Source organism: Triturus cristatus, chromosome 4_1, assembly GCF_964204655.1.
Source record: "Triturus cristatus chromosome 4_1, aTriCri1.1, whole genome shotgun sequence".
NCBI classification, from domain to species: domain Eukaryota; kingdom Metazoa; phylum Chordata; class Amphibia; order Caudata; family Salamandridae; genus Triturus; species Triturus cristatus.
This window is the reverse complement of record NC_140585.1, coordinates 120,267,304-120,282,303: the sequence shown is the minus strand read 5'-3', so window position 1 is coordinate 120,282,303 and position 15,000 is coordinate 120,267,304. Positions and strand designations below refer to the sequence as shown.

General features: G+C 35.3%; 12 non-coding genes across 12 annotated transcripts in view; all 12 read left to right on the top strand.

The window, feature by feature from the left end:
• The first annotated feature begins 157 nt into the window (after positions 1-157).
• TRNAD-GUC (transfer RNA aspartic acid (anticodon GUC)) lies at positions 158-229 on the top strand. The gene has a single exon. It is a non-coding gene; the product is annotated as a tRNA-Asp (tRNA).
• Positions 230-1,573: 1,344 nt separating this feature from the next.
• Positions 1,574-1,645, top strand: TRNAD-GUC (transfer RNA aspartic acid (anticodon GUC)). The gene has a single exon. It is a non-coding gene; the product is annotated as a tRNA-Asp (tRNA).
• A 627-nt stretch (positions 1,646-2,272) lies between these two features.
• Positions 2,273-2,344, top strand: TRNAD-GUC (transfer RNA aspartic acid (anticodon GUC)). Its single transcript has one exon. It is a non-coding gene; the product is annotated as a tRNA-Asp (tRNA).
• Positions 2,345-4,462: 2,118 nt separating this feature from the next.
• TRNAD-GUC (transfer RNA aspartic acid (anticodon GUC)) lies at positions 4,463-4,534 on the top strand. The gene has a single exon. It is a non-coding gene; the product is annotated as a tRNA-Asp (tRNA).
• A 627-nt stretch (positions 4,535-5,161) lies between these two features.
• On the top strand, positions 5,162-5,233 carry TRNAD-GUC (transfer RNA aspartic acid (anticodon GUC)). The gene has a single exon. It is a non-coding gene; the product is annotated as a tRNA-Asp (tRNA).
• Positions 5,234-7,264: 2,031 nt separating this feature from the next.
• On the top strand, positions 7,265-7,336 carry TRNAD-GUC (transfer RNA aspartic acid (anticodon GUC)). Its single transcript has one exon. It is a non-coding gene; the product is annotated as a tRNA-Asp (tRNA).
• A 627-nt stretch (positions 7,337-7,963) lies between these two features.
• On the top strand, positions 7,964-8,035 carry TRNAD-GUC (transfer RNA aspartic acid (anticodon GUC)). The gene has a single exon. It is a non-coding gene; the product is annotated as a tRNA-Asp (tRNA).
• Positions 8,036-10,068: 2,033 nt separating this feature from the next.
• On the top strand, positions 10,069-10,140 carry TRNAD-GUC (transfer RNA aspartic acid (anticodon GUC)). The gene has a single exon. It is a non-coding gene; the product is annotated as a tRNA-Asp (tRNA).
• A 629-nt stretch (positions 10,141-10,769) lies between these two features.
• On the top strand, positions 10,770-10,841 carry TRNAD-GUC (transfer RNA aspartic acid (anticodon GUC)). Its single transcript has one exon. It is a non-coding gene; the product is annotated as a tRNA-Asp (tRNA).
• A 2,037-nt stretch (positions 10,842-12,878) lies between these two features.
• TRNAD-GUC (transfer RNA aspartic acid (anticodon GUC)) lies at positions 12,879-12,950 on the top strand. Its single transcript has one exon. It is a non-coding gene; the product is annotated as a tRNA-Asp (tRNA).
• A 627-nt stretch (positions 12,951-13,577) lies between these two features.
• TRNAD-GUC (transfer RNA aspartic acid (anticodon GUC)) lies at positions 13,578-13,649 on the top strand. Its single transcript has one exon. It is a non-coding gene; the product is annotated as a tRNA-Asp (tRNA).
• A 1,342-nt stretch (positions 13,650-14,991) lies between these two features.
• TRNAD-GUC (transfer RNA aspartic acid (anticodon GUC)) overlaps positions 14,992-15,000 on the top strand; it is a 72-nt gene continuing 63 nt past the window's right edge. Inside the window, exon 1 of the tRNA in view lies at positions 14,992-15,000. This exon is cut by the window's right edge and continues 63 nt beyond it. This is a non-coding gene — a tRNA (tRNA-Asp).

Here is a 15,000-nt window from a genome sequence, read left to right as displayed (position 1 = left end):
TATTTTTGGCTAGGAATTTCTGATTTGTAATCATTTATGAAGAAAGATTGCTTCTCCTAACCAAAAGAAGCAAAGCTGCCTATTACAATACTGTGAATTGATTGAGGGCATGCCCTAACCTCATGGAGGTGAGCACTGTTGAACTGAAGCCAATATGTCCTCGTTAGTATAGTGGTCAGTATCCCCGCCTGTCACGCGGGAGACCGGGGTTCAATTCCCCGACGGGGAGACGATTCCTTTTATTCACACAATTAAATAAAATGATGTACTTAATAACATTGTAAACTATATTTGTCATTATCCTTGTCTATTACGATTGAGATAAACGTTGAATTCAGTGATGGCCAAATTGCTTACAGATGTGTTAACTAAAAGTCAGAATATGCTCTGAATATTTCAATCTGCACAGACCATACCATCAAAAACAATTTACATCTATAATCTAATGGAAATGGAATGAAGCAGTGGGGAATCTTATGCTTCTGCTCAACTCTAGGGGCTAGATTTAGAAGTGGAGTGGATGCTTTTTGTTAGTAGTGACCCCTGGTGGTAAATGGTTATAAGCTGCAAATGGTAAAGTGAGCTGATTGTATATATATATATATATATATATATATATATACATAGATAGATAGAAAGATAGATAGACAGATCGATAGATAGGTATTTATTTTAATCAATCATTTCTTATTAAAGCAGATTATTTTTGGCTAGGAATTTCTGATTTGTAATCATTTATGAAAAAAGATTGCTTCTCCTAACCAAAGGAAGCAAAGCTGCCTATTACAATACTGTGAATTGATTGAGGGCATGCCCTAACCTCATGGAGGTGAGCACTGTTGAACTGAAGCCAATATGTCCTCGTTAGTATAGTGGTCAGTATCCCCGCCTGTCACGCGGGAGACCGGGGTTCAAATTCCCCGACGGGGAGACGATTCCTTTTATTCACACAATTAAATAAAATGATGTACTTAATAACATTGTAAACTATATTTGTCATTATCCTTCTCTATTACGATTGAGATAAACGTTGAATTCAGTGATGGCCAAATTGCTTACAGATGTGTTAACTAAAAGTCAGAATATGCTCTGAATATTTCAATCTGCACAGACCATACCATCAAAAACAATTTACATCTGTAATCTAATGGAAAATGGAATGAAGCAGTGGGGAATCTTATGCTTCTGCTCAACTCTAGGGGCTGGATTTAGAAGTGGAGTGGATGCTTTTTGTTAGTAGTGACCCCTGGTGGTAAATGGTTATAAGCTGCAAATGTTAAAGTGAGCTGATTGTATATATATATATATATATATATATATATATATATATACATATACATAGATAGATAGAAAGATAGATAGACAGATCGATAAATAGGTATTTATTTTAATCAATCATTTCTTATTAAAGCAGATTATTTTTGGCTAGGAATTTCTGATTTGTAATCATTTATGAAAAAAGATTGCTTCTCCTAACCAAAAGAAGCAAAGCTGCCTATTACAATACTGTGAATTGATTGAGGGCATGCCCTAACCTCATGGAGGTGAGCACTGTTGAACTGAAGCCAATATGTCCTCGTTAGTATAGTGGTCAGTATCCCCGCCTGTCACGCGGGAGACCGGGGTTCAATTCCCCGACGGGGAGACGATTCCTTTTATTCACACAATTAAATAAAATGATGTACTTAATAACATTGTAAACTATATTTGTCATTATCCTTGTCTATTACGATTGAGATAAACGTTGAATTCAGTGATGGCCAAATTGCTTACAGATGTGTTAACTAAAAGTCAGAATATGCTCTGAATATTTCAATCTGCACAGACCATACCATCAAAAACAATTTACATCTCTAATCTAATGGAAATGGAATGAAGCAGTGGGGAATCTTATGCTTCTGCTCAACTCTAGGGGCTAGATTTAGAAGTGGAGTGGATGCTTTTTGTTAGTAGTGACCCCTGGTGGTAAATGGTTATAAGCTGCAAATGGTAAAGTGAGCTGATTGTATATATATATATATATATATATATATATACATAGATAGATAGAAAGATAGATAGACAGATCGATAGATAGGTATTTATTTTAATCAATCATTTCTTATTAAAGCAGATTATTTTTGGCTAGGAATTTCTGATTTGTAATCATTTATGAAAAAAGATTGCTTCTCCTAACCAAAGGAAGCAAAGCTGCCTATTACAATACTGTGAATTGATTGAGGGCATGCCCTAACCTCATGGAGGTGAGCACTGTTGAACTGAAGCCAATATGTCCTCGTTAGTATAGTGGTCAGTATCCCCGCCTGTCACGCGGGAGACCGGGGTTCAATTCCCCGACGGGGAGACGATTCCTTTTATTCACACAATTAAATAAAATGATGTACTTAATAACATTGTAAACTATATTTGTCATTATCCTTCTCTATTACGATTGAGATAAACGTTGAATTCAGTGATGGCCAAATTGCTTACAGATGTGTTAACTAAAAGTCAGAATATGCTCTGAATATTTCAATCTGCACAGACCATACCATCAAAAACAATTTACATCTGTAATCTAATGGAAAATGGAATGAAGCAGTGGGGAATCTTATGCTTCTGCTCAACTCTAGGGGCTGGATTTAGAAGTGGAGTGGATGCTTTTTGTTAGTAGTGACCCCTGGTGGTAAATGGTTATAAGCTGCAAATGTTAAAGTGAGCTGATTGTATATATATATATATATATATATATATATATATATATACATATACATAGATAGATAGAAAGATAGATAGACAGATCGATAGATAGGTATTTATTTTAATCAATCATTTCTTATTAAAGCAGATTATTTTTGGCTAGGAATTTCTGATTTGTAATCATTTATGAAAAAAGATTGCTTCGCCTAACCAAAAGAAGCAAAGCTGCCTATTACAATACTGTGAATTGATTGAGGGCATGCCCTAACCTCATGGAGGTGAGCACTGTTGAACTGAAGCCAATATGTCCTCGTTAGTATTATTTATTTATTTATTTATTATGCAACTTATAACGCGCAGACTAAACCCGAAGGTATCAAGGCGCCTTGTATAGTATAGTGGTCAGTATCCCCGCCTGTCACGCGGGAGACCGGGGTTCAATTCCCCGACGGGGAGACGATTCCTTTTATTCACACTATTAAATAAAAAGATGTACTTAATAACATTGTAAACTATATTTGTCATTATCCTTGTCTATTACGATTGAGATAAACGTTGAATTCAGTGATGGCCAAATTGCTTACAGATGTGTTAACTAAAAGTCAGAATATGCTCTGAATATTTCAATCTGCACAGACCATACCATCAAAAACAATTTATATCTATAATCTAATGGAAAATGGAATGAAGCAGTGGGGAATCTTATGCTTCTGCTCAACTCTAGGGGCTAGATTTAGAAGTGGAGTGGATGCTTTTTGTTAGTAGTGACCCCTGGTGGTAAATGGTTATAAGCTGCAAATGGTAAAGTGAGCTGATTGTATATATATATATATATATATATACATATACATAGATAGATAGAAAGATAGATAGACAGATCGATAAATAGGTATTTATTTTAATCAATCATTTCTTATTAAAGCAGATTATTTTTGGCTAGGAATTTCTGATTTGTAATCATTTATGAAAAAAGATTGCTTCTCCTAACCAAAAGAAGCAAAGCTGCCTATTACAATACTGTGAATTGATTGAGGGCATGCCCTAACCTCATGGAGGTGAGCACTGTTGAACTGAAGCCAATATGTCCTCGTTAGTATAGTGGTCAGTATCCCCGCCTGTCACGCTGGAGACCGGGGTTCAATTCCCCGACGGGGAGACGATTCCTTTTATTCACACAATTAAATAAAATGATGTACTTAATAACATTGTAAACTATATTTGTCATTATCCTTGTCTATTACGATTGAGATAAACGTTGAATTCAGTGATGGCCAAATTGCTTACAGATGTGTTAACTAAAAGTCAGAATATGCTCTGAATATTTCAATCTGCACAGACCATACCATCAAAAACAATTTACATCTATAATCTAATGGAAATGGAATGAAGCAGTGGGGAATCTTATGCTTCTGCTCAACTCTAGGGGCTAGATTTAGAAGTGGAGTGGATGCTTTTTGTTAGTAGTGACCCCTGGTGGTAAATGGTTATAAGCTGCAAATGGTAAAGTGAGCTGATTGTATATATATATATATATATATATACATATACATAGATAGATAGAAAGATAGATAGACAGATCGATAAATAGGTATTTATTTTAATCAATCATTTCTTATTAAAGCAGATTATTTTTGGCTAGGAATTTCTGATTTGTAATCATTTATGAAAAAAGATTGCTTCTCCTAACCAAAAGAAGCAAAGCTGCCTATTACAATACTGTGAATTGATTGAGGGCATGCCCTAACCTCATGGAGGTGAGCACTGTTGAACTGAAGCCAATATGTCCTCGTTAGTATAGTGGTCAGTATCCCCGCCTGTCACGCGGGAGACCGGGGTTCAATTCCCCGACGGGGAGACGATTCCTTTTATTCACACAATTAAATAAAATGATGTACTTAATAACATTGTAAACTATATTTGTCATTATCCTTGTCTATTACGATTGAGATAAACGTTGAATTCAGTGATGGCCAAATTGCTTACAGATGTGTTAACTAAAAGTCAGAATATGCTCTGAATATTTCAATCTGCACAGACCATACCATCAAAAACAATTAACATCTCTAATCTAATGGAAATGGAATGAAGCAGTGGGGAATCTTATGCTTCTGCTCAACTCTAGGGGCTAGATTTAGAAGTGGAGTGGATGCTTTTTGTTAGTAGTGACCCCTGGTGGTAAATGGTTATAAGCTGCAAATGGTAAAGTGAGCTGATTGTATATATATATATATATATATATACATATACATAGATAGATAGAAAGATAGATAGACAGATCGATAAATAGGTATTTATTTTAATCAATCATTTCTTATTAAAGCAGATTATTTTTGGCTAGGAATTTCTGATTTGTAATCATTTATGAAAAAAGATTGCTTCTCCTAACCAAAAGAAGCAAAGCTGCCTATTACAATACTGTGAATTGATTGAGGGCATGCCCTAACCTCATGGAGGTGAGCACTGTTGAACTGAAGCCAATATGTCCTCGTTAGTATAGTGGTCAGTATCCCCGCCTGTCACGCGGGAGACCGGGGTTCAATTCCCCGACGGGGAGACGATTCCTTTTATTCACACAATTAAATAAAATGATGTACCTAATAACATTGTAAACTATATTTGTCATTATCCTTGTCTATTACGATTGAGATAAACGTTGAATTCAGTGATGGCCAAATTGCTTACAGATGTGTTAACTAAAAGTCAGAATATGCTCTGAATATTTCAATCTGCACAGACCATACCATCAAAAACAATTTACATCTCTAATCTAATGGAAATGGAATGAAGCAGTGGGGAATCTTATGCTTCTGCTCAACTCTAGGGGCTAGATTTAGAAGTGGAGTGGATGCTTTTTGTTAGTAGTGACCCCTGGTGGTAAATGGTTATAAGCTGCAAATGGTAAAGTGAGCTGATTGTATATATATATATATATATATATATACATAGATAGATAGAAAGATAGATAGACAGATCGATAGATAGGTATTTATTTTAATCAATCATTTCTTATTAAAGCAGATTATTTTTGGCTAGGAATTTCTGATTTGTAATCATTTATGAAAAAAGATTGCTTCTCCTAACCAAAGGAAGCAAAGCTGCCTATTACAATACTGTGAATTGATTGAGGGCATGCCCTAACCTCATGGAGGTGAGCACTGTTGAACTGAAGCCAATATGTCCTCGTTAGTATAGTGGTCAGTATCCCCGCCTGTCACGCGGGAGACCGGGGTTCAAATTCCCCGACGGGGAGACGATTCCTTTTATTCACACAATTAAATAAAATGATGTACTTAATAACATTGTAAACTATATTTGTCATTATCCTTCTCTATTACGATTGAGATAAACGTTGAATTCAGTGATGGCCAAATTGCTTACAGATGTGTTAACTAAAAGTCAGAATATGCTCTGAATATTTCAATCTGCACAGACCATACCATCAAAAACAATTTACATCTGTAATCTAATGGAAAATGGAATGAAGCAGTGGGGAATCTTATGCTTCTGCTCAACTCTAGGGGCTGGATTTAGAAGTGGAGTGGATGCTTTTTGTTAGTAGTGACCCCTGGTGGTAAATGGTTATAAGCTGCAAATGTTAAAGTGAGCTGATTGTATATATATATATATATATATATATATATATACATATACATAGATAGATAGAAAGATAGATAGACAGATCGATAGATAGGTATTTATTTTAATCAATCATTTCTTATTAAAGCAGATTATTTTTGGCTAGGAATTTCTGATTTGTAATCATTTATGAAAAAAGATTGCTTCTCCTAACCAAAAGAAGCAAAGCTGCCTATTACAATACTGTGAATTGATTGAGGGCATGCCCTAACCTCATGGAGGTGAGCACTGTTAAACTGAAGCCAATATGTCCTCGTTAGTATAGTGGTCAGTATCCCCGCCTGTCACGCTGGAGACCGGGGTTCAATTCCCCGACGGGGAGACGATTCCTTTTATTCACACAATTAAATAAAATGATGTACTTAATAACATTGTAAACTATATTTGTCATTATCCTTGTCTATTACGATTGAGATAAACGTTGAATTCAGTGATGGCCAAATTGCTTACAGATGTGTTAACTAAAAGTCAGAATATGCTCTGAATATTTCAATCTGCACAGACCATACCATCAAAAACAATTTACATCTATAATCTAATGGAAATGGAATGAAGCAGTGGGGAATCTTATGCTTCTGCTCAACTCTAGGGGCTAGATTTAGAAGTGGAGTGGATGCTTTTTGTTAGTAGTGACCCCTGGTGGTAAATGGTTATAAGCTGCAAATGGTAAAGTGAGCTGATTGTATATATATATATATATATATATACATATACATAGATAGATAGAAAGATAGATAGACAGATCGATAAATAGGTATTTATTTTAATCAATCATTTCTTATTAAAGCAGATTATTTTTGGCTAGGAATTTCTGATTTGTAATCATTTATGAAAAAAGATTGCTTCTCCTAACCAAAAGAAGCAAAGCTGCCTATTACAATACTGTGAATTGATTGAGGGCATGCCCTAACCTCATGGAGGTGAGCACTGTTGAACTGAAGCCAATATGTCCTCGTTAGTATAGTGGTCAGTATCCCCGCCTGTCACGCGGGAGACCGGGGTTCAATTCCCCGACGGGGAGACGATTCCTTTTATTCACACAATTAAATAAAATGATGTACTTAATAACATTGTAAACTATATTTGTCATTATCCTTGTCTATTACGATTGAGATAAACGTTGAATTCAGTGATGGCCAAATTGCTTACAGATGTGTTAACTAAAAGTCAGAATATGCTCTGAATATTTCAATCTGCACAGACCATACCATCAAAAACAATTAACATCTCTAATCTAATGGAAATGGAATGAAGCAGTGGGGAATCTTATGCTTCTGCTCAACTCTAGGGGCTAGATTTAGAAGTGGAGTGGATGCTTTTTGTTAGTAGTGACCCCTGGTGGTAAATGGTTATAAGCTGCAAATGGTAAAGTGAGCTGATTGTATATATATATATATATATATATACATATACATAGATAGATAGAAAGATAGATAGACAGATCGATAAATAGGTATTTATTTTAATCAATCATTTCTTATTAAAGCAGATTATTTTTGGCTAGGAATTTCTGATTTGTAATCATTTATGAAAAAAGATTGCTTCTCCTAACCAAAAGAAGCAAAGCTGCCTATTACAATACTGTGAATTGATTGAGGGCATGCCCTAACCTCATGGAGGTGAGCACTGTTGAACTGAAGCCAATATGTCCTCGTTAGTATAGTGGTCAGTATCCCCGCCTGTCACGCGGGAGACCGGGGTTCAATTCCCCGACGGGGAGACGATTCCTTTTATTCACACAATTAAATAAAATGATGTACCTAATAACATTGTAAACTATATTTGTCATTATCCTTGTCTATTACGATTGAGATAAACGTTGAATTCAGTGATGGCCAAATTGCTTACAGATGTGTTAACTAAAAGTCAGAATATGCTCTGAATATTTCAATCTGCACAGACCATACCATCAAAAACAATTTACATCTCTAATCTAATGGAAATGGAATGAAGCAGTGGGGAATCTTATGCTTCTGCTCAACTCTAGGGGCTAGATTTAGAAGTGGAGTGGATGCTTTTTGTTAGTAGTGACCCCTGGTGGTAAATGGTTATAAGCTGCAAATGGTAAAGTGAGCTGATTGTATATATATATATATATATATATATATACATAGATAGATAGAAAGATAGATAGACAGATCGATAGATAGGTATTTATTTTAATCAATCATTTCTTATTAAAGCAGATTATTTTTGGCTAGGAATTTCTGATTTGTAATCATTTATGAAAAAAGATTGCTTCTCCTAACCAAAGGAAGCAAAGCTGCCTATTACAATACTGTGAATTGATTGAGGGCATGCCCTAACCTCATGGAGGTGAGCACTGTTGAACTGAAGCCAATATGTCCTCGTTAGTATAGTGGTCAGTATCCCCGCCTGTCACGCGGGAGACCGGGGTTCAAATTCCCCGACGGGGAGACGATTCCTTTTATTCACACAATTAAATAAAATGATGTACTTAATAACATTGTAAACTATATTTGTCATTATCCTTCTCTATTACGATTGAGATAAACGTTGAATTCAGTGATGGCCAAATTGCTTACAGATGTGTTAACTAAAAGTCAGAATATGCTCTGAATATTTCAATCTGCACAGACCATACCATCAAAAACAATTTACATCTGTAATCTAATGGAAAATGGAATGAAGCAGTGGGGAATCTTATGCTTCTGCTCAACTCTAGGGGCTGGATTTAGAAGTGGAGTGGATGCTTTTTGTTAGTAGTGACCCCTGGTGGTAAATGGTTATAAGCTGCAAATGTTAAAGTGAGCTGATTGTATATATATATATATATATATATATATATATACATATACATAGATAGATAGAAAGATAGATAGACAGATCGATAGATAGGTATTTATTTTAATCAATCATTTCTTATTAAAGCAGATTATTTTTGGCTAGGAATTTCTGATTTGTAATCATTTATGAAAAAAGATTGCTTCTCCTAACCAAAAGAAGCAAAGCTGCCTATTACAATACTGTGAATTGATTGAGGGCATGCCCTAACCTCATGGAGGTGAGCACTGTTGAACTGAAGCCAATATGTCCTCGTTAGTATAGTGGTCAGTATCCCCGCCTGTCACGCTGGAGACCGGGGTTCAATTCCCCGACGGGGAGACGATTCCTTTTATTCACACAATTAAATAAAATGATGTACTTAATAACATTGTAAACTATATTTGTCATTATCCTTGTCTATTACGATTGAGATAAACGTTGAATTCAGTGATGGCCAAATTGCTTACAGATGTGTTAACTAAAAGTCAGAATATGCTCTGAATATTTCAATCTGCACAGACCATACCATCAAAAACAATTTACATCTATAATCTAATGGAAATGGAATGAAGCAGTGGGGAATCTTATGCTTCTGCTCAACTCTAGGGGCTAGATTTAGAAGTGGAGTGGATGCTTTTTGTTAGTAGTGACCCCTGGTGGTAAATGGTTATAAGCTGCAAATGGTAAAGTGAGCTGATTGTATATATATATATATATATATATACATATACATAGATAGATAGAAAGATAGATAGACAGATCGATAAATAGGTATTTATTTTAATCAATCATTTCTTATTAAAGCAGATTATTTTTGGCTAGGAATTTCTGATTTGTAATCATTTATGAAAAAAGATTGCTTCTCCTAACCAAAAGAAGCAAAGCTGCCTATTACAATACTGTGAATTGATTGAGGGCATGCCCTAACCTCATGGAGGTGAGCACTGTTGAACTGAAGCCAATATGTCCTCGTTAGTATAGTGGTCAGTATCCCCGCCTGTCACGCGGGAGACCGGGGTTCAATTCCCCGACGGGGAGACGATTCCTTTTATTCACACAATTAAATAAAATGATGTACTTAATAACATTGTAAACTATATTTGTCATTATCCTTGTCTATTACGATTGAGATAAACGTTGAATTCAGTGATGGCCAAATTGCTTACAGATGTGTTAACTAAAAGTCAGAATATGCTCTGAATATTTCAATCTGCACAGACCATACCATCAAAAACAATTAACATCTCTAATCTAATGGAAATGGAATGAAGCAGTGGGGAATCTTATGCTTCTGCTCAACTCTAGGGGCTAGATTTAGAAGTGGAGTGGATGCTTTTTGTTAGTAGTGACCCCTGGTGGTAAATGGTTATAAGCTGCAAATGGTAAAGTGAGCTGATTGTATATATATATATATATATATATATACATATACATAGATAGATAGAAAGATAGATAGACAGATCGATAAATAGGTATTTATTTTAATCAATCATTTCTTATTAAAGCAGAATATTTTTGGCTAGGAATTTCTGATTTGTAATCATTTATGAAAAAAGATTGCTTCTCCTAACCAAAAGAAGCAAAGCTGCCTATTACAATACTGTGAATTGATTGAGGGCATGCCCTAACCTCATGGAGGTGAGCACTGTTGAACTGAAGCCAATATGTCCTCGTTAGTATAGTGGTCAGTATCCCCGCCTGTCACGCGGGAGACCGGGGTTCAATTCCCCGACGGGGAGACGATTCCTTTTATTCACACAATTAAATAAAATGATGTACCTAATAACATTGTAAACTATATTTGTCATTATCCTTGTCTATTACGATTGAGATAAACGTTGAATTCAGTGATGGCCAAATTGCTTACAGATGTGTTAACTAAAAGTCAGAATATGCTCTGAATATTTCAATCTGCACAGACCATACCATCAAAAACAATTTACATCTCTAATCTAATGGAAATGGAATGAAGCAGTGGGGAATCTTATGCTTCTGCTCAACTCTAGGGGCTAGATTTAGAAGTGGAGTGGATGCTTTTTGTTAGTAGTGACCCCTGGTGGTAAATGGTTATAAGCTGCAAATGGTAAAGTGAGCTGATTGTATATATATATATATATATATATACATAGATAGATAGAAAGATAGATAGACAGATCGATAGATAGGTATTTATTTTAATCAATCATTTCTTATTAAAGCAGATTATTTTTGGCTAGGAATTTCTGATTTGTAATCATTTATGAAAAAAGATTGCTTCTCCTAACCAAAGGAAGCAAAGCTGCCTATTACAATACTGTGAATTGATTGAGGGCATGCCCTAACCTCATGGAGGTGAGCACTGTTGAACTGAAGCCAATATGTCCTCGTTAGTATAGTGGTCAGTATCCCCGCCTGTCACGCGGGAGACCGGGGTTCAAATTCCCCGACGGGGAGACGATTCCTTTTATTCACACAATTAAATAAAATGATGTACTTAATAACATTGTAAACTATATTTGTCATTATCCTTCTCTATTACGATTGAGATAAACGTTGAATTCAGTGATGGCCAAATTGCTTACAGATGTGTTAACTAAAAGTCAGAATATGCTCTGAATATTTCAATCTGCACAGACCATACCATCAAAAACAATTTACATCTGTAATCTAATGGAAAATGGAATGAAGCAGTGGGGAATCTTATGCTTCTGCTCAACTCTAGGGGCTGGATTTAGAAGTGGAGTGGATGCTTTTTGTTAGTAGTGACCCCTGGTGGTAAATGGTTATAAGCTGCAAATGTTAAAGTGAGCTGATTGTATATATATATATATATATATATATATATATATATATATACATATACATAGATAGATAGAAAGATAGATAGACAGATCGATAGATAGGTATTTATTTTAATCAATCATTTCTTATTAAAGCAGATTATTTTTGGCTAGGAATTTCTGATTTGTAATCATTTATGAAAAAAGATTGCTTCTCCTAACCAAAAGAAGCAAAGCTGCCTATTACAATACTGTGAATTGATTGAGGGCATGCCCTAACCTCATGGAGGTGAGCACTGTTGAACTGAAGCCAATATGTCCTCGTTAGTATAGTGGTCAGTATCCCCGCCTGTCACGCTGGAGACCGGGGTTCAATTCCCCGACGGGGAGACGATTCCTTTTATTCACACAATTAAATAAAATGATGTACTTAATAACATTGTAAACTATATTTGTCATTATCCTTGTCTATTACGATTGAGATAAACGTTGAATTCAGTGATGGCCAAATTGCTTACAGATGTGTTAACTAAAAGTCAGAATATGCTCTGAATATTTCAATCTGCACAGACCATACCATCAAAAACAATTTACATCTATAATCTAATGGAAATGGAATGAAGCAGTGGGGAATCTTATGCTTCTGCTCAACTCTAGGGGCTAGATTTAGAAGTGGAGTGGATGCTTTTTGTTAGTAGTGACCCCTGGTGGTAAATGGTTATAAGCTGCAAATGGTAAAGTGAGCTGATTGTATATATATATATATATATATATACATATACATAGATAGATAGAAAGATAGATAGACAGATCGATAAATAGGTATTTATTTTAATCAATCATTTCTTATTAAAGCAGATTATTTTTGGCTAGGAATTTCTGATTTGTAATCATTTATGAAAAAAGATTGCTTCTCCTAACCAAAAGAAGCAAAGCTGCCTATTACAATACTGTGAATTGATTGAGGGCATGCCCTAACCTCATGGAGGTGAGCACTGTTGAACTGAAGCCAATATGTCCTCGTTAGTATAGTGGTCAGTATCCCCGCCTGTCACGCGGGAGACCGGGGTTCAATTCCCCGACGGGGAGACGATTCCTTTTATTCACACAATTAAATAAAATGATGTACTTAATAACATTGTAAACTATATTTGTCATTATCCTTGTCTATTACGATTGAGATAAACGTTGAATTCAGTGATGGCCAAATTGCTTACAGATGTGTTAACTAAAAGTCAGAATATGCTCTGAATATTTCAATCTGCACAGACCATACCATCAAAAACAATTTACATCTCTAATCTAATGGAAATGGAATGAAGCAGTGGGGAATCTTATGCTTCTGCTCAACTCTAGGGGCTAGATTTAGAAGTGGAGTGGATGCTTTTTGTTAGTAGTGACCCCTGGTGGTAAATGGTTATAAGCTGCAAATGGTAAAGTGAGCTGATTGTATATATATATATATATATATATACATATACATAGATAGATAGAAAGATAGATAGACAGATCGATAAATAGGTATTTATTTTAATCAATCATTTCTTATTAAAGCAGATTATTTTTGGCTAGGAATTTCTGATTTGTAATCATTTATGAAAAAAGATTGCTTCTCCTAACCAAAAGAAGCAAAGCTGCCTATTACAATACTGTGAATTGATTGAGGGCATGCCCTAACCTCATGGAGGTGAGCACTGTTGAACTGAAGCCAATATGTCCTCGTTAGTATAGTGGTCAGTATCCCCGCCTGTCACGCGGGAGACCGGGGTTCAATTCCCCGACGGGGAGACGATTCCTTTTATTCACACAATTAAATAAAATGATGTACCTAATAACATTGTAAACTATATTTGTCATTATCCTTGTCTATTACGATTGAGATAAACGTTGAATTCAGTGATGGCCAAATTGCTTACAGATGTGTTAACTAAAAGTCAGAATATGCTCTGAATATTTCAATCTGCACAGACCATACCATCAAAAACAATTTACATCTCTAATCTAATGGAAATGGAATGAAGCAGTGGGGAATCTTATGCTTCTGCTCAACTCTAGGGGCTAGATTTAGAAGTGGAGTGGATGCTTTTTGTTAGTAGTGACCCCTGGTGGTAAATGGTTATAAGCTGCAAATGGTAAAGTGAGCTGATTGTATATATATATATATATATATATACATAGATAGATAGAAAGATAGATAGACAGATCGATAGATAGGTATTTATTTTAATCAATCATTTCTTATTAAAGCAGATTATTTTTGGCTAGGAATTTCTGATTTGTAATCATTTATGAAAAAAGATTGCTTCTCCTAACCAAAGGAAGCAAAGCTGCCTATTACAATACTGTGAATTGATTGAGGGCATGCCCTAACCTCATGGAGGTGAGCACTGTTGAACTGAAGCCAATATGTCCTCGTTAGTATAGTGGTCAGTATCCCCGCCTGTCACGCGGGAGACCGGGGTTCAAATTCCCCGACGGGGAGACGATTCCTTTTATTCACACAATTAAATAAAATGATGTACTTAATAACATTGTAAACTATATTTGTCATTATCCTTCTCTATTACGATTGAGATAAACGTTGAATTCAGTGATGGCCAAATTGCTTACAGATGTGTTAACTAAAAGTCAGAATATGCTCTGAATATTTCAATCTGCACAGACCATACCATCAAAAACAATTTACATCTGTAATCTAATGGAAAATGGAATGAAGCAGTGGGGAATCTTATGCTTCTGCTCAACTCTAGGGGCTGGATTTAGAAGTGGAGTGGATGCTTTTTGTTAGTAGTGACCCCTGGTGGTAAATGGTTATAAGCTGCAAATGGTAAAGTGAGCTGATTGTGTATATATATATATATATATATATATATATATATATATATATACGTATACATAGATAGATAGAAAGATAGATAGACAGATCGATAAATAGGTATTTATTTTAATCAATCATTTCTTATTAAAGCAGATTATTTTTGGCTAGGAATTTCTGATTTGTAATCATTTATGAAAAAAGATTGCTTCTCCTAACCAAAAGAAGCAAAGCTGCCTATTACAATACTGTGAATTCATTGAGGGCATGCCCTAACCTCATGGAGGTGAGCACTGTTAAACTGAAGCCAATATGTCCTCGTTA